General features: G+C 43.9%; 1 long non-coding RNA gene across 1 annotated transcript; it reads right to left on the bottom strand.

Moving 5' to 3' along the window:
* Positions 1-711: 711 nt before the first annotated feature.
* On the bottom strand, positions 712-18,977 carry LOC106590079 (uncharacterized). Its single transcript, XR_001325007.1, has 3 exons — positions 18,781-18,977; positions 12,877-12,944; positions 712-1,028 (listed from the first exon to the last, which is right to left on the bottom strand). It is a non-coding gene; the product is annotated as an uncharacterized lncRNA (long non-coding RNA).
* Positions 18,978-19,346: the final 369 nt, after the last annotated feature.

The raw sequence follows: 19,346 nt of genomic DNA, 5'->3' as shown, positions 1-19,346 counted from the left end.
GGACCTGTGACAGCCTGTCTCCCCACAGACCTCCCCCGTCCCCAGCCCAGTGACAGCCATCACAACGCCCATGAGGGGAGAGAGGGATGGAGAGAGGGAAGGGGACAAGAGGGAGCAGCAGCAGGGAGAAAAGAGAGAAAAAAAAGAGTGATGTTTTGCAGAGCTGCACCTAGACGCCAGGCAGTGGCTGAGTGACTGGTGCTCTGGGCAGCGGATGAGCAGCCCAATCCCCATCAGACAGGGGGTTTAAAGCCTTAAGGTGAAACAGGCAGAAGGGGTGGACAGAAGCCAGAGTAGAGCGAGGGGAGAGTCACAGTGGTACAGAATGGGATGGCACACTAGCGTTGTAACTTCTGAAGTTCTGAGTTCTGACTGAGATGGATGTCTGGCTCTGAGATGAAAGGTAGTAACTTAGTGGAGGTTTTACTCTGGTCTATCTGCCATATGCTTTGGAAACTATCAGCACTGTTCAATAGATGCAGCTCAGTCCATCACCACTACCCTATTCGAGCGTCTGTGAATAGACCCATGAACAATATTGGTCTTCACAAAAAAGCTATATATTAGTCAATGTTTAGGCATATAATAGATACGTAATATACCATTGATAAGATGGGAAATACAAGGAAATGACACCTCATTACAAATACGTTGACACAATGTGACAGAATTCTAGAGTATTCTTGGGAGAATTTTATTCTTGGTAATGTTGTGCAGAAAACGGCTTATTTGTAAAATCTACTTGTGATACCCACCCCCATTCCAATAATTGCATCTCTTACAGATTCATATTAGTGCACTGGCTCATTATATTGGATTAGTGTTGGTTCCTGCTTACTACAATAATAAGGCCTTGCCACACAACACCATTAATACTATAACAGGAAGTAAATAAGCATGCAGGAAGGAAAGCAAGGGGTCCATGGCGATGCCATCTATGTGTTAATGATCACACAGGAGTCAGGACACACTGCCGCTTTCCACTGTCGGGTCCTTCTAGTCGATGACTGCAATTGCCACTAATTTGCCTGTAGAGGGAGAGAGGGATTACAAATCACACTCACAATGCAAGTCATGGTAGCCTACTTATATTAGCATTTTTCGCACATCATGTCAAAATCCCCTAGAAATAACTTTTTTTGTGCTACATAATCAATTTGAGATTCTTTAGGGCAGTGGTCACGACTGGTCGATCTCCAAGGCATTCCTAGAAGATCACCAAACATTTCTGTAAAAAACCCAATGATAAAGTGTTCCTATTTTTATTTATTTATTTGTGCACTGTTGCGGTAGGTGCACTTGATTCAGCAGCCCTAGTGCCAGGAAGGCAACGTGTTCCCATTTTGAACCATTTCATGTGTCTGAAGGTAGACCTCCGCCTATCTGGCAGGCCCAGAGAGCAAATCAAGTGCACCTACAAGCGTACCGCTGGCCAATCAGATAGCTCGGATCACCGTGTCTGCATAGATTCCTTGAGCCATAGACTGTAAAATGAAGCCTTGAATGCACAGCAAAGTTGATACTGTGAGAGAGCTGCTGTTTTCTGAGTAAATTCTCGTTTAAATTGTTATTCAGCGCTGGCAACACTTTATTCAACACCTTTATAAGCCATAAAATTCACGTTCTCCCTACTTCCACTCACGCTACAACCAGCAATGCAGCTGCAATGAATGAGTATAGAAAAGTGTTTCGCTAAGCTTGTACCTTTTTTTAATATAGAGGAATATTTCACTTTATCTGGTCATAGGAGTAACAACATGAATTGGTGGATGAGGCTGAAGTAATGCAGTGCGACTGTCAATATCGGGTGTATGAGAGAAGGAGTCAGGTGCAGGAGAGAAGCGAAATGTAACCAAGCGCACTTTATTATAGTTCCAAAATACGAGAGCACTACATAAATAAAAATGCGCTCAAAACCACGGAACATAACCAAAGTAAAACGCGTAAATCAAACACCACGAAAAACATTAAACAATTACACACAAAACATGATGGGAAACAGAGGGTTAAATACAAGTAGATTGATTGGGGAAATGATAACCAGGTGTGTATGGAAACAAGACAAGACAAATGGATAATAGAAAAATGGAGCGGCGAAGGCTAGAAAGCCGGTGACGTCGATCGCTGAACGCCGCCCGAACAAGGAGAGGAGCCGACTTCGGCGGAAGAGCGACTGAGTTTTGCCATCAGCTTGAAGACTATGTCCCCTTTTCTCAGCGGAGGGAGAGAGGGAGTGCAGAGGGACGGTGAGTAGGGTGAGAGGCAGCCTCACCACTGCTCCCTCCTTCTCCTCAGATTGACCATCAGATCCAGTAAAAGAAAAAGTATATATATACTACCGGTCAAAGGTTTTAGACAACCTACTCATTCAGGGGGTTTTCTTCATTTTTACTATTTTTACATTGTAGAATAATAGTGAAGACATCAAAACTATGAAATAACCAAAAATGAATTAACACATGAAATCATGTAGTAACCAAAAAAGTGTTAAACAAATCAAAACATATTTTATATTTGAGATTCTTCAAAGTAGCCACCCTTTGCCTTGATGACAGCTTTGCACACTCTTAGCATTCTCTCAACCTGCTTCATGAGGTAGTCACCTGGAATGCATTTCAATTAACAGGTGTGCCTTCTTAAAACTTAATTTGAGGAATTTCTTTCCTTCTTAATGCGTTTGAGTCAATCAGTTGTGTTGTGACAAGGTAGTGGTATACAGAAGATAGCCCTATTTGGTAAAAGACCAAGTCCATATTATGGCAAGAACAGCTCAAAGAAGCAAAGAGAAACGACAGTCCCATCATTACTTTAAGATATGAAGGTCAGTCAATACGGAAAATGTGAAGAACTTTGAAAGTTTCTCCAAGTGCAGTTTCAAAAACCATCAAGCGCTATGATGAAACTGGCTCTCATGAGGACCACCACAGGAAAGGAAGACCCAGAGTTACCTCTGCTGCAGAGGATAAGTTCAGTACAGTTACCAGCCTCAGAAATTGCAGCCCAAATAAATGCTTCACAGAGTTCCAAGTAACAGACACATCTCAATATCAACTGCTCAGAGGAGACTGAGTGAATCAGGCCTTCATGGTCGAATTGCTGCAAAGAAACCACTACTAAAGCACACCAATAATAAGAAGAGACTTGCTTGGGCCAAGAAACACGAGCAATGGACATCAGACCGGTGGAAATTTGTCCTTTGGTCTGATGAGTACAAATTTGAGATTTTTGGTTCCAACCGCCGTGTCTTGATCCGCCAGATGATCTCTGCATGTGTATTTCCCACCGTAAGGCATGGAGGAGGAGGTGTTATGGTGTGGGGGTGCTTTGCTGGTGACACTGTCTGTGATTTATTTAGAATTCAAGGCACACCTAACCAGCATGGCTACCACAGCATTCTACAGCCATACGCCATCCCATCTGGTTTGGGCTTAGTGGGACTATCATTTGTTTTTCAACAGGACAATGACCCAACACACCTCCAGGCTATGTAAGGGCTATTTTACCAAGAAGTAGAGTGATGGAGTGCAGCATCAGATGACCTGGCCTCCACAATCCCCCGCACTCAACCAAATTGAGAGGGTTCCCACATATGCTGAGCCAACAAGTACTCAGCATATGCGGGAACTCCTTCAAGACAGTTGGAAAAGCATTCCAGGTGAAGCTGGTTGAGAGAACACCAAGCGCATACAAAGCTGTCATCAAGGCAAATTTTGGCTATTTGAAGAATATAATCTTGTTTAACACTTTTTTGTTACTACATGATTCCATATGTGTTATTTCATAGTTTTGATGTCTTCACTATTATTCTACAATGTATAAAATAGTAAAAATAAAAAATATCCCTTGAATAACCCTATCCCTGAGGCCCACCTCCCGGCCTACTCAGTTGTTCACCCGGACTCCACCCAAACACGGCTAGAACCCACTACTCCACCGGATCCTCGCCGTAAGCTCTGGACCTTGGCACCGGATCACCGCTGCTACCGAGTGGCTATAGTGGCTAATGCCCCGGCCCCGAAGCTAGCACCTGGTTAGCCGTGAGCCAGGCGCATCTCCCGGCTAGCAAACTAAATTACTACAACTACAATACCTCTTTCGCCATCTGGCTTGGATCCTTTGTCGACACGGCGCCCCGCCGCACCACCACGACTGGTCTGCCGACGAATACTCCATCCGCTGTGCCTTCAGCCTGCCTCCGTCGGATGTCGGAGCAGACGCTTCTACTAGCCCCGGGCTACTAACTTTAAACGGCGTGTCGCACGCGTGCTAACGTAGTAGCGACTACTCCATCTATTGCTGCCCCCTGGACCTTATGATCACTTGGCTACATAGCTGATGCCTGCTGGACTGTCCATTAATCACGGTACTCCATTCTGTTTATTATTTGTTTATCTGTCGGCCCCAGCCGCGAACTCAGGCTCTGTGTGTAGTTAACCGACCCTCTCTGCCGAGTCATCGCCATTTTACCTGTTGTTGTTGTTTTAGCTGATCAGCTGTTGCTGTCTCACCCGTTGTTGTCTAGCTAGCTCTCCCAATCAACACCTGTGATTACTTTATGCCTCGCTGTATGTCTCTCTCAAATGTCAATATTCCTTGTATACTGTTGTTTAGGTTAGTTATCATTGTTTTAGTTTACAATGGAGCCCCTAGTTCCACTCATCATACCTCTGATGCCTCCTTTGTCCCACCTCCCACACATGTGGTGACCTCACCCATTTATAACCAGCATGTCCAGAGATACAACCTATCTTATCATCACTCAGTGCCTGGGCTTACCTCCGCTGTACCCGCACCCCACCATACCCCTGTCTGCACATTATGCCCTGAATCTATTCTACCACGCCTAGAAATCTGCTCCTTTTATTCTTTTTCCCCAACGCTCTAGGCGACCAGTTTTGATAGCCTTTAGCCGTACCCTCATCCTACTCCTCATCTGTTCCTCGGGTGACGTAGAGGTAAACCCAGGCCCTGCGTGTCCCCAGGCACCCTCATTTGTTGACTTCTGTGATCGAAAAAGCCTTGGTTTCATGCATGTCAACATCAGAAGCCGCCTCCCTACAGTGAGGGAAAAAAGTATTTGATCCCCTGCTGATTTTGTATGTTTGCCCACTGACAAAGAAATTATCAGTCTATAATTTTAATGGTAGGTTAATTTGAACAGTGAGAGACAGAATAACAACAAAAAAATCCAGAAAAACGCATGTAAAAAAAGCTAGAAATTGATTTGGAATTTAATGAGGGAAATAAGTATTTGACCCCTCTGCAAAACATGACTTAGTACTTGGTGGCAAAACCCTTGTTGGCAATCACAGAGGTCAGATGTTTCCAGGTCTATACCCAAACAGTTCGAACATCTAATTTTAAAAATTAATCTCTCCAGAAGTAAGTCTCTCACTATTGCCTCCTGCTATCGCCCCCCCTCCGCTCCCAGCTGTGCCCTGGACAACATTTGTGAATTGATCGCCCCCCATCTAGCCTCAGAGTTCGTTCTGTTAGGTGACCTAAACTGTGATATGCTTAACATCCCGGCAGTCCTACAATCTAAGCTAGATGCCCTCAATCTGACACAAATTATCAAGGAATCCACCAGGTACAACCCTAAATCCGTAAACATGGGCACCCTCATAGACATTATCCTGACCAACTTGCCCTCCAAATACACCTTCGCTGTTTTCAGTCAGGATCTCAGCGATCACTGCCTCATTGCCTGTATCCACTATGGGTCTGCGGTCAAACAACCACCCCTCATCACTGTCAAACGCTCCCTAAAACACTTCTACGAGCAGGCCTTTCTAATCGACCTGGCCCGGGTATCCCGGAAGGATATTGACCTCATCCCGTCAGTCGAGGATGCCTGGTCATTCTTTAAAAGTAATTTCCTCACCATCTTAGATAAGCATGCCCTGTTCAAAAAATGCAGAACTAAGAACAGATATAGCCCTTGGTTCACTCCAGACCTGACTGCCCTTGACCAGCACACAAACATCCTGTGGCGGACTGCAATAGCATCGAAAAGTCCCTGCGATATGCAACTGTTCAGGGAAGTCAGGAACCAATACACGCAGTCAGTCAGGAAAGCAAAGGCTAGCTTTTTCAAGCAGAAATTTGCATCCTGTAGCTCTAACTCCAAAAAGTTTTGGGACATTGTAAAGTCCATGGAGAACAAGAGCACCTCCGCCCAGCTGCCCACTGCACTGAGGCTAGGTAACACGGTCACCACCGATAAATCCATGATAATCGAAGATTTCAATAAGCATTTCTCAACGGCTGGCCATGCCTTCCTCCTGCTTACTCCAACCCCGGCCAACAGCTCCGCCCCCCCCTCCCCGCAGCTACTCCCCCAAGCCTCCCCAGCTTCTCCTTCACCCAAATCCAGATAGCAGATGTTCTGAAAGAGCTGCAAAACCTGGACCCGTACAAATCAGCTGGGCTAGACAATCTGGACCCTCTCTTTCTAAAACTATCCGCCGCCATTGTTGAAACCCCTATTACCAGCCTGTTCAACCTCTCTTTCGTATCGTCCGAGATCCCTAAAGATTGGAAAGCTGCCGCGGTCATCCCCTCTTCAAAGGGGGTGACACCCTAGACCCAAACTGTTACAGACCTATTTCCATCCTGCCCTGCCTATCTAAAGTCTTCGAAAGCCAAGTTAATAAACAGATCACTGATCAATTCGAATCCCACCGTACCTTCTACGCTGTGAAATCCGGTTTCCGAGCCGGTCACGGGTGCACCTCAGCCACGCTCAAGGTACTAAACGATGTCATAACCGCCAACGATAAAAGACAGTACTTCATCGACCTGGCCAAGGCTTTCGACTCTGTCAATCACCGTATTCTTATCGGCAGACTCAATAGCCTTGGTTTTTCTAATGACTGCCTCGCCTGGTTCACCAACTACTTTACAGACAGAGTTCAATGTGTCAAATCGGAGGGCATGTTGTTCGGACCTCTGGCAGTCTCTATGGGGGTACCACAGGGTTCAATTCTCGGGCCGACTCTTTTCTCTGTATATATCAATGATGTCGCTCTTGCTGCGGGCGATTCCCTGATCCACCTCTACGCAGACCACACCATTCTCTATACTTCTGGCCCTTCCTTGGACACTGTGCTAACAAACCTCCAAACGAGCTTCAATGCCATACAACACTCCTTCTGTGGCCTCCAACTGCTCTTAAATGCTAGTATAACCAAATGCATGCTTTTCAACCGTTCGCTGCCCGCACCTGCCCGCCCGGCTAGCATCACCACCCTGGACGCTTCTGACCTAGAATATGTGGACAACTATAAATACCTAGGTGTCTGGTTAGACTGTAAACTCTCCTTCCAGACTCATATTAAACATCTCCAATCCAAAATCAAATCTAGAATCTGATTTCTATTTCGCAACAAAGCCTCCTTCACTCACGCCACCAGACTATCCTACCGATCCTCGACTTCGGCGATGTCATCTACAAAATAGCTTCCATTACTCTACTCAGCAAACTGGATGCGGTCTATCACAGTGCCAACCGTTTTGTTACAAAATCACCTTATACCACCCACCACTGCGACCTGTATGCTCTAGTTGCCTGGCCCTCGCTACATATTTGTCGCCAGACCCACTGGCTCTAGGTCATCTAGACCTATCTGCTGCCTTTGATACTGTGAACCATCAGATCCTCCTCTCCACCCTCTCCGAGTTGGGCATCTCCGGCGCGGCTCACTCTTGGATTGCGTCCTTCCTGACAGGTCACTCCTACCAGGTGGCGTGGCGAGAATCCGTCTCCGCACCACGTGCTCTCACCACTGGTGTCCCCCCAGGGCTCAGTTCTAGGCCCTCTCCTATTCTCGCTATACACCAAGTCACTTGGCTCTGTCATATCCTCACATGGTCTATCCTATCATTGCTACACAGACGACACACAATTAATCTTCTCCTTTCCCCCTTCTGATAACCAGGTGGCGAATCGCATCTCTGCATGTCTGGCAGACATATCAGTGTGGATGACGGATCATCACCTCAAGCTGAACCTCGGCAAGACGGAGCTGCTCTTCCTCCCGGGGAAGGACTGCCCGTTCCATGATCTCGCCATCACGGTTGACAACTCCATTGTGTCCTCCTCCCAGAGTGCTAAGAGCCTTGGCGTGACCCTGGACAACACCCTGTCGTTCTCCGCTAACATCAAGGCGGTGACCCGATCCTGTAGGTTCATGCTCCACAACATTCGCAGAGTACGACCCTGCCTCACACAGGAAGCGGCGCAGGTCCTAATCCAGGCACTTGTCATCTCCCGTCTGGATTACTGCAACTTGCTGTTGGCGGGGCTCCCTGCCTGTGCCATTAAACCACTACAACTCATCCAGAACGCCGCAGCCCGTCTGGTGTTCAACGTTCCCAAGTTCTCTCACGTCACCCCGCTCCTCCGCACACTCCACTGGCTTCCAGTTGAAGCTCGCATCTGCTACAAGACCATGGTGCTTGCCTACGGAGCTGTGAGGGGAACGGCACCTCCGTACCTTCAGGCTCTGATCAGTCCCTACACCCAAAGAAGGGCACTGCGTTCATCCACCTCTGGCCTGCTCGCCTCCCTACCTCTGCGGAAGCACAGTTCCCACTCAGCCCAGTCAAAACTGTTCGCTGCTCTGGCACCCCAATGGTGGAACAAGCTCCCTCACGACACCAGGACAGCGGAATGAATCACCACCTTCCGGAGACACCTGAAACCCCACCTCTTTAAGGAATACCTGGGATAGGATTAAGTAATCCTTCTAACCCCCCCCCACCCTCCCCCCCAAAAAAAGATATAGATGTACTATTGTAAAGTGGTTGTTCCACTGGATATCATAAGGTGAATGCACCAATTTGTAAGTCACTCTGGATAAGAGCGTCTGCTAAATGACGTAAATGTAAAATGTATATGTATAAGTCTATGCTAGGTAAAGCTCCGCCTTATCTCAGTTCACTGGTCATGATAACAACACCCACCCGTAGCACACGTTCCAGCAGGTATATCTCACTGATCATCCCCAAAGCCAACACCTCATTTGGCCGCCTTTCCTTCCAGTTCTCTGCTGCCAGTGACTGGAACGAATTGCAAAAATCGCTGAAGTTGGAGACTTTTATTTCCCTCACCAACTTTAAATATCAGCTACCTGAGCTGCTAACCAATTGCTGCAGCTGTACGTAGTCCATCTGTAAATTGCCCACCCACCCAATCTACCTACCTCATTTTTATTTTATTTACTTTTCTGCTCTGCTCTTTTGCACACCAGTATTTCTACTTGCAAATCATCATATGCTCATTTATCCCTCCAGTGTTAATCTGCTAAATTGCAATTATTCGCTCCTATGACCTATTTATTGCCTGCCTCCTCATGCCTTTTGCACACACTGTATATAGACTTTCTTTTTTTCTACTGTGTCATTGACTTGTTTATTGTGTTATTGGCTTGTTTATTGTTTACTCCATGTGTAACTCTGTGTTGTTGTCTGTGTCACACTGCTTTGCTTTATCTTGGCCAGGTCGCAATTGTAACCAGCCTACCTGGTTAAATAAAGGTGAAATAAAACTTTTGACCAGTTGCAACACTCACTGTCCTCGGTTGCAACACTCACTACCGAGTTCCAAACGGTCTCTGGAAGTAACGTCAGCACAAGAATTGTTCGTCGGGAGATTCATGATAGGATTTCCATGGCCAAGCTGCCACATACGCCTTAAATCACCTTACGCAATGCCAAGCATCGGCTGGAGTGGTGTAAACCTCACCGCCATTGGACACTGGAGAAGTGGAAACGCGTTCTCTGGAGTGATGAATCACACTTCACCTTCTGGCAGTCCAACGAACAAATCTGGGTTTGGCGGATGCCAGGAGAACGCTACTTGCTCCAATGCATAGTGCCAACTGTAAAGTTTGGTGTAGGAGGAATAATGGTCTGGTGATGTTTTTCATGGTTCGGGCTAGGCCCCTTAGTTCCAGTGAAAGGAAATCTTAACAATTTTGGAATTAGATGTTCAACCACGTACTTTTGGTCATATCTGTACGGTCCCTCAGTCGAACAGTGAATTTCAAGCACAGATTCAACCACAAAGACCAGGGAGGTTTTCCAATGCCTTGCACCTATTGGTAGATGGATAAAAAATAAAAAAGCAAACACTGAATATCCCTTTGCGCATGGTGAAGTTATCAATTACACTTTGGATGGTGTATCAATACACCCAGTGACTACAAAGTGTCCTTCCTAACTCAGTTGACGCAGAGGAAGGAAACCGCTCAGGGATTTCTCCAATGGTGACTTTAAAACAATTACAGAGTTTAGTGGCTGTAATAGGATAAAAGTGAGGATGGATCAACAACATTGTAGTTACTCCATAATACTAACCTAATTGACAGAGTGAAAAGAAGGAAGCCTGTAGAATATACAAATATTCAAAAACATGCATCCTGTTTGCAACAGGTACTAAAGTAATACCCCCAAAAATGTGGCAAAGCAATTAACTTCATGTCGTGAATACAAAGTGTTATGTTTGGGGAAAATCCAATACAACACATTACTGTTTACCACTCTACATTGTTTCTAGCATAGTGGTGGCTGCATCATGTTATTGGTATGCTTGTAATCGGTAAGGACTATGGAGTTTTTCAGGATAAAAAAAATAAACAGAATGGAGATAAGCACAGGCAAAATCCTAGAGGAAAACCTGGTTCAGTCAATTTGCTTTTTGGTCTTAATTTAAGGTTAGGGTTAGGGATAAGGTGAGCAGTGTGGTTAAGGTTAGGGTTAAGGCTCAGGTTTAACATTTTGTATGACCTTGTCACTGTGCCTATCATGTAGAGCTGGCTCCAGTACTTGAGTCAACCCAATAAATGCCAACCTGCTACCATGACTTGCATTGGATTTGTGCCACAAATGCTAAAACGTTAGCATTTGGAAACAGTGCCAGGGAAATAAAACCAAAGCATGGATTGCTGCCAAAAGTTGTCCATTGACTCCTTGCAGGGTAAGGAAACTAATAAGTAATTTTGCAATTTGGGTGAACTAAGACTGTTTTCAGTGTTCAGGCTTATGGATTGATAGATTATGTGTCTGTGTGCTTGCGCACATTGTGTGTGTGTGTGTGTGTGTGTGTTTGTTTGTTTGTTTGTGTGTTTGTTTGTGTGTGTGTGTGTGTATGTCTGTGTGATGTGTAGGTAAAGACCTCCCATTCATGAGATAATACTGGGTTCATTGTGAAAGGCAGCTTAGTCATGGCTTGAGAGAACATTTACCCAAGAAATCAACAGCTCATTAACTTGGGGCTGGCTAGAAAATCTTGGCTCATGTGGCACTGGGGAAGAGGGCTCATTAGCACCGTGTTGCTTTTACAGAGCTTTTACAGGTGAGAATTCTGATTAGAACTGAAATACCAGTTGATAAATCACCTCAATGTTTTTCTTTAATTTTCCATACAATTCATTCATCATAATTGTACATCAAATTATTTGTCAAGGTTTTACCCTTGAGTAGACAATACACCTCACTGTTTTTTTCCTTCTCCAGCATTCAATGTTTTCTGATGCATTGGAGAATTTCTCAATTGAGATGATTTTAACAGAAAATATGGTATACTCCGGTGTTTTTCATTTGAATGGGACGGTTTGTCATGGATTCCCCCGGTACTGCTGCTCATTCCGTGCACCAGCTCCAGAGGTCTACGTCACCGGCCTCTAGGCGTCACTGAACTGTTTCATTACACACACCTGGTTTCCCATTTCCCCTGATTGGTAATTCTATATATGTGCCCTCTGTTCACCATTGTCTTGTCGGTTATTGTTCCCATGTCCGTTGGTCTGTGAGTACCTGTGCTTTGTTATTTCGGCTTTCGTGCTGCATGTATTGTGCACTTGTTATTGCAGGTCTCGTCCCATGTTGTATTTTGCGTGTCTCGTCTCGTGTATTTATTAGAGGTTTAAACTCGATCTTTTGTTTGGGTTACGTCCCTGTGTTTTTGTATACGTGTTTGTTTTGGGCTTTGTCCCTGTGCCTTTTCATGGCATGTTGTATTTTTGGGTTGAGTATTAAAACCCCTATTATGTATTCCTGCACCTGTCTCCAATCATTTATACAACATGACACAGTTGTTGGTATGCGTTAGCTATTGCTAATAAAGCTTGAGTCCCATGGGATTCTCTATGTAATAAAAGTCAATGACTGTTTACTCGACTGCAGAGCTCAAACTATGATTTGCTACAGTATGTAATAGTTAGACAATAATGCTGGTGAGAAGTTATTACGCACATCTAATCGAACCCACCAGATAATATGTTAACGCAAGCAGTTTAATTTAAATACATTTTTTGCTAAGCAGTTTTTCAAGTTAAAGATGACTCATGGGAGATAAGGTTGTCTGGGCACATTGTGCTGCTGGCATTTGAAAACCTGTCAACTTTTGTGAGTTTGAGTGTATGTGGGGGGCATACCTTATTACGAAGCGTAGGCTTGTGAATCTTCAGGGGGCGAAATTAACAGAAAGACAAAGTTTACGGATTTCTCACACTGATGCTGAGTGGTTGTGTCATTCGGCATAAACCACATAGTCATTCCAGTTGCCTAGGATGGTGTGTCCCTTGGTAAAGGCCCAAAATGGGGCATAATACAATGTTTTCATACCTACAGAGACCATGAAATGGAATTTTTTGTTTGTGTCACATTCATTTTACCAAGTCATAAATCATATTTATTGGTGGAACGTTCACAAAAGATACCCTTCATACGCTGTGGACTCACAAAGGACAGTGTTGCTATCTTACTTCCCACACACCCTTTACCAGCTATATATGCACCACAAGCTGACTTGGACAAGACTCCTAAGTATACAGTAGAACTGAAGAATGTCAAAATAAATGCAAAACTTACCATAAGAGTAAAGAATGTGTTTGTGTTTTCAAGACTGGTTGAGATGATGATGAGTGTTCAGTGGGACTCTAAGGGAAAAGGCAGAGATGCAGATATGAGACTTTATATTGCTTTCAATAATGGGAATTGTACATAAGATGGTCCGTTGCATAGCACAGAACAGTTAGTGTATGGGTTGTTTGAACAGTATTGACAGCAGTTGACCAACCAGTAGCCTAATTTTTGAGTCTTGGTCTTTTTAATCAGGGTTGGGCTTAATTCTAATAGAACAAATGCAGTCAATTTGGGAAATATTGAATTTATTTTGGGCAACAGACATATACAACAAAATGCACTATGTGGACCCAGAGGATATCACTTGACAGTATTAATTAAAATGCATGTTTCCAAAGTGGTCCGATGGTAAAAACAATAACACATATAATATACTGAAATTCTAAATCAATAATTGAACAAATGTCATCTGTTTTCAATTACTTCTCAATTAACTGAAAAGCAGAAGCTTGTTTCAAAAGTTTTTACATTTTTGAATTTTAAATTCAATCACTTCCTGAATTGACTGCCTTCAATTCAAATTGACTCCAACCCTACTTTTAATGTTGGTGAATTAATTGGCTGTTGAATGCTATAATATTAGACCATTTTAAAATGGTCAAAAGAAACAGAAAATGCTTTTTAGTGAACAGCAATTTCTCAAGCAAAAATTTAGCTAGGAGTATCTGGGAGTGGTCTGAATGAGGGGACTAATTGGACAAGGCTAACGGGAAGGAGATTTAACCTGAACTAGCTGTTTTTGGCAAAGAGGTTTGAAACTGTCTTTGTTATTGGTCAGGCAGGCCAAATCTCCATCCCACTAAAACAGGCTGAAATTTCAGGCAGTCTTTTCAAACAGTTCTTACACTAAAAAGGCACTATCATCATTTTCTCAATTTCACACTATTATTCCAACCTCATAGTGTGGAAATACATTTCAGGGAAATCGAGATTTTGAATGCATTGGACCTTTCAAACCGTTTAAAACAGTGTACAGTAATTGTATTTGTTAAATTATTCTGATGTGATTATGAAAGTAGAGGGCTTTATGTTTCTAGAACCATATCGCAATTGAGAATCGATTCATGTTAAGATTGAGTATTTGGCTGTTTTGGCTGCAAGAGCCAGTTTACCTCTGAACATAGTATATAAGGTCCTTAGACATTAATGGAGTAGGCTCACCTACACTCCTTAACAGTGCATTCTTGGGCTATTGTGGCCTTAGCAGGCCAAAGCAGGCTAGCTTGTCACGGCTGTCTAGGACCAGTGGAGATGTGGAATCAGGAGCAGGAGACAGAGGGCCGGAGCAACAGTGTTTTAATAATAAATGCAAAACGCAATAGCCATAGGGCACAGGGCGCGTGACGAAGTCCGCCAGGGGAAAACACATTCCCAAAAATAAACACTCTGGAAAAAGCGCACGGGCGCAGCCCGGCAATACAATGGACAATAACCAGCTAAAAAAAACAGCTACACTCGCAACTGTCTAGAGTAGACAAACAATCCCGCACGAGAAACCCAACTGAAAATACACACCAAATAACCCCCCACTAATGACAGACACAAAACAGGTGCGGCATAGACAGACAAAACCAAAAGACACAGAAACAACGATCGGTGGCAGCAAATAGGCCGGTGACAACGAGCGCCGCCCGACCGAGGAGGAGCACCACCTTCGTTAGATACTGTGACATAGCTACTATTGGCTAGGCTAGGCCTAGTATTTTCTAAGTGGCAAGCAGCAAACAATGTAAGGCTCATAAGCTCATAGGCAAGCAAGCAGCATCAGCAATTAAAGATCATATCTTCATTTCTATAACTTAAATAAATGCACAATCCTTCAGGTGCAAATAATTATTGAGTGTCAGTTACGTTAGGTTGTTATCAATAACGTTATATCTCATTCCACTTCAAACATTCATTACCATGGGTGTATTCAATAGGAACCAAACGAGACGAAACAGGGAGGACCTACCTGAATTTGTCCAATGGAAACAAATTTTCATTGCAAAAACTTTTTCCATTTGGAGTTTACGGTTTCCATTGCAAAACATTTTGGACTAATGATTATACCCCAGCTGGGGGGCAAATGCCAGCTCCACTGCAATATAATGCAGAAACACAGCTGGATTAGCTAGCATTACACCCCTATGTCTCAATATTGGCCAACATTAATTGGATATTTGATTGATATACAATAAAGGCATTCTATACCTTACAAGTATGTGTGGTTTAAGTACATTTTCCATCCAATATGGGCTATGCAAGTAGCAGAAGTATGCATTTGCCCATGTAGCAATAATGTATCTACTGTACCTAGCTAGAAATAATGTTAAGCTAGCTAGCTAAAAACGTAGCTAAAGATTCCTAAACATTGCTGTGAGCTTACTTTTTTCTCCAAATAATGTCAATTATCAAATAATGTTCAACATAAATAAAGTAAATTAATCAAGTGATATAACAGTTGCTGTAGGCCTACTTGCAATTGGACGTTGAACTGATTAGCTAGCTAGCTAGCTAGCATCTTAGCAGGCAATTAGTGGTCGAAATGTTACAAAAATTATCTTCGTGCCTGGTGAGTAGGCTACACGTTGTTGTCGTTTTCAATTAAATTAGAATTCAATAAAATCACTGACCATAACAAAATGCCATGCGGCCGAATATTTGATTTTATTCATTTTGATTTATAACAGATATGAATTCAATTGGTCAACTGAGTCAGTTCTGTTGATTTACATTGTTCCCCTCTTACAGTGAGTAATTCAATTAACGAACCTGGATCAGTAAAGACAACGGTGGACAAATGACCTGATAGAGCTGTCATGTTTCCCAGTGATGGAGCGGTTACCAGAGAAAATAAGTCCAATTCCACAAAGAAAGACAAATGGCTGAAGCGGTGGTGCACGGCTGGAGAGATATATCAATAGCTAATTTAGTTGATTTTCTGTCTTAAAATTTGTTGAATTAAACATTATTTATTTATGACATACACAATATGTATTATTTATTAAATCACATGTAAAGCTCATGCAGTTTAACAACCTCCAACAAAGCACATTTGGTAGAAGAAACAAAACATCTGCAGGGAGTGTAGCTTGTACATGCTGAACAGAAGTACATTGAGTGGCGTCGGCTTAGGGTGTATGATGAATGTCTTAATGTAAATGCCACTAGAATCGATTGCCTACTGTCTTGTTTGTAGTGAACAGGTGTGCAGTTGTGCTGCATCCTTGTTGCAGCCAGAAAATGTAAATCTACCTTTATATTGTATCTCTGTGGTTACAGCACTCTCATTTCTTCTACTGTAATCCATTTTTGTTCAACTCACCATTATTCTATGGTGCAGTAGCCCACAGTATAATTGTGTATAATATGTGTTAGGGATATGGTTTGCAAAGCCTCTTAATGTAGCCCTAATTTGTTTGGGAGTTTATTTTCTGTTTCTACTATACAGTAGGAAGATACTGGTCATTTCATTTCCTGATGAAATATACCCCACACTTCCAATCTTGCACCATAGTGCAGTATGCCTGTTTCGCCTCTCTCTGGCCCATGTTGGCTGTCTGTTGTGTATGATTGATAGAGCGACTATCAATCAGGAAGGACTCTGGGAGACGGGCATGGCGCGGACTTTCCATTCTTAACCCGGTGACAAATGTAACCTCTAAGTGTCTGTGACAGGCCCTGATCCTATTGGACCCTTCGTGTTAGATATTGGAGCGAGATTTTTTTATTGACTCCAGGTGTACGGCCCGTCTCATCCTCTCTGCCGTCACAGGCCCGTCTGAGTCCCCCACCACCCCCACAGACACCCCCACACACACACGCACACACACACACACACACAAGCATGCGCACACAGCACCAGTTTTCCCTTTCCGCTCCGTCAAAACAGTGTCCACCCAGGGAGTCTCATGAGGCCCTCACACAACACCAAACCCACACATATAGCATACACAAAGGCCAAAGAAACAAAGGCCACAGAAACATCCCGCCCCAAGAGAAGACAGAGAGGAGGCCCACTTTTGAGTACCTTCTTGTGAATGTCCTTGGGGGAACTCAAGGCTAGGTTCCCCTTGGGTGGTCACAAGGGAAAGAAGGGATGGGTTGGTGCCACTAGCGGTTCTGGGGGGGGGCAGTGCCCCTGTGACAACAATTTTGGACCCCCTTGTGGCCCCCCTAAATGTAGAGTATGAAATAATTTTTACATAACTAATTTTTTCTATCGTTCTTTTTTTACATCCGTTAGTAGACAGTGGCAACGATGATGATTATGAACATGGTCTTTTGCCTGCTAATGCCTGCAATGCAGTGAAGAAAACGATATGACAACAATAACGTCTAATGTAACTGGCCCCTCTAACAGTACAACTGGCCCCAGCTTGGCCCCCCCAGTTGAAATGGTCTAAAACCGCCACTGGTTGGTGCCCCACTTTATGAGATTCCAGAGTAGTCTACAACTGTACTCATGTCCCCCTAGCTGAGCCTATGTAACTGCTTTGAAATGCAGTGTTTATTTACACTGACTGAGGCATTGTACTGTTAGATTAGAGTTATTGGTGCAGCATACTGTAGCTCTTGAGAGACCATATGTTTCAGAGTGGCAGTTCTGTGAAGTATTGAGTGTGTGGTTGTAAATGTCTGACTGTCTGCCACAGTACAGATACAACCTGTCCCAAAGCCACTCAAAATGAATGGGCATCCAAGTATGTTAATTGGACATGGTGGCAGCACTACAACACCTAAAACTTTTATGTGGGAGAGACCAACTGAACGACTCCCAGGGAGGTTCCATTATAGCTGAGTTCATGGAGTCTGTCACTGTGAGATTTGGTTTGAGCCATTGTGGGTACAATTATCAAGCTATCATTATTTTTTAAATAGGCCTTGAGACACACTTTAGTTTGATTTTAAAAGCCTAAATATATTTCTAATCATTCTCTGCTCAAGGACTCAGGGAACGAAACTAGAAATAACTTCATAAATAGCTCCCGGTCATTCTAAACAGGATAAATGTCTACAATTCTGATTATTTTATGATACCATTAGAGCTACCTCAACACGGTCTCTAGTCTATCTGGGGAGAAAGGTGACAGAGTCACAAAAGCAATTAAAATGAGTGTTGAAAAGAAAATATTTCCAATTAGATGGTGGAGTTTGTACCACAGGCTAGTGCAAGGAATGACTGTACGGGTGAGCTGTATGGTGCTTTTATTATTCTCTGCAGAGGGTTGTATTGTTATTCCTCACAGCAGCAGTCACTAGCAGGGGCAGAGGGAGGTCACGATGACGACTCCACAGCACCTGGTGCTTTACTATTGTACTTCCACAGGGCAACATATCATCAACAGTCACACAGGGTTAATTGAGACTCATTCACAGTGTTCAAAGCTCCGGAGCACCGGAAAGATATTTCAAAGCAGCTACTAAAGAGTAATTCTCTCCTTGCCTGTGGAAGATTAAAGAGGTGAAATACTCTTAGACATGTTCAGAAAGCCAGCTTTCCTCTCATGGTAGTCTCAGTTCTCAGAGCCCCAGACACCATTTATTCCCAGTTATCTCTCCCAGTTCCCCGGGATGGTGGGATACAGCGATTCAGAGACTACTCTCTAAAGCCCATGCTATTACACTCCAGTCTGATTCAACGTGTGTGTGCGTGCGTGTGTGTGTAGGTGCACCCACACCATCATTAAACCCCAGTTGGATGCTGCCCCTGGTGAGGGGGGTCTGGAATTAAGCTACCAACCCAGCAGGCGATTCAGTCCCTGAAAATCTGTGTGGCGTGAGAAGGGGGACTGGGGCTCAGATTAAACCCACACAGGCCATGCTGGCTGTAATACACTGTTGACGGGAAGGAAAAAACACACTCACCCACGTGTTGATGAATCAGCCATCCCTGCTGCTCCTGAGCTGTGAAAGCTGATTTTCGAGCTCTTTAAATAATCAGGTTGGGATCTGGGAATAGCCAACTGGGGCAGCTGTGCCAGTGTGCTGCGTGTGACTACCCCCCTCCCTCCCGGGCGGTGAGGCAGCAGGTAAGTCAACCTGACCACCCAAAGGGGACAGGTGCCCTCAGCGAATGATCACGAACAGGGACAAATCATTAGGGGACTGCTGGGTGGCTGCGTTAGCTGTAGTGCAGGTTATGAGCACAAACAGTCCACTGTTTACAGTGCGCCCGGGGTGACACAGATAAAATGAGCCATGCACTTATCTTCAGCAGAACTCTATATGAGACCTTCTGCTTATTCAAAATAGCTTTTAACAAGGTGATGCCGAAGTAATAAATACATAATCATAGTATATGTTTGAAATAGGGATAAGTCATACGACGCTATAATAATACCATTCTAAATTTGGCTTAACATCAGAAATAAGTGTAAATATGTTAATGACAAAAAGCTGATATGTTCAAGCAAAGTGTCATGTTCATAGGA

The sequence above is a fragment of the Salmo salar genome, chromosome ssa29 (assembly GCF_905237065.1).
Source record: "Salmo salar chromosome ssa29, Ssal_v3.1, whole genome shotgun sequence".
Lineage (NCBI taxonomy): Eukaryota > Metazoa > Chordata > Actinopteri > Salmoniformes > Salmonidae > Salmo > Salmo salar.
The sequence above is the reverse complement of the archived record's forward strand: the minus strand, read 5'-3'. Positions and strand labels throughout refer to the sequence as shown.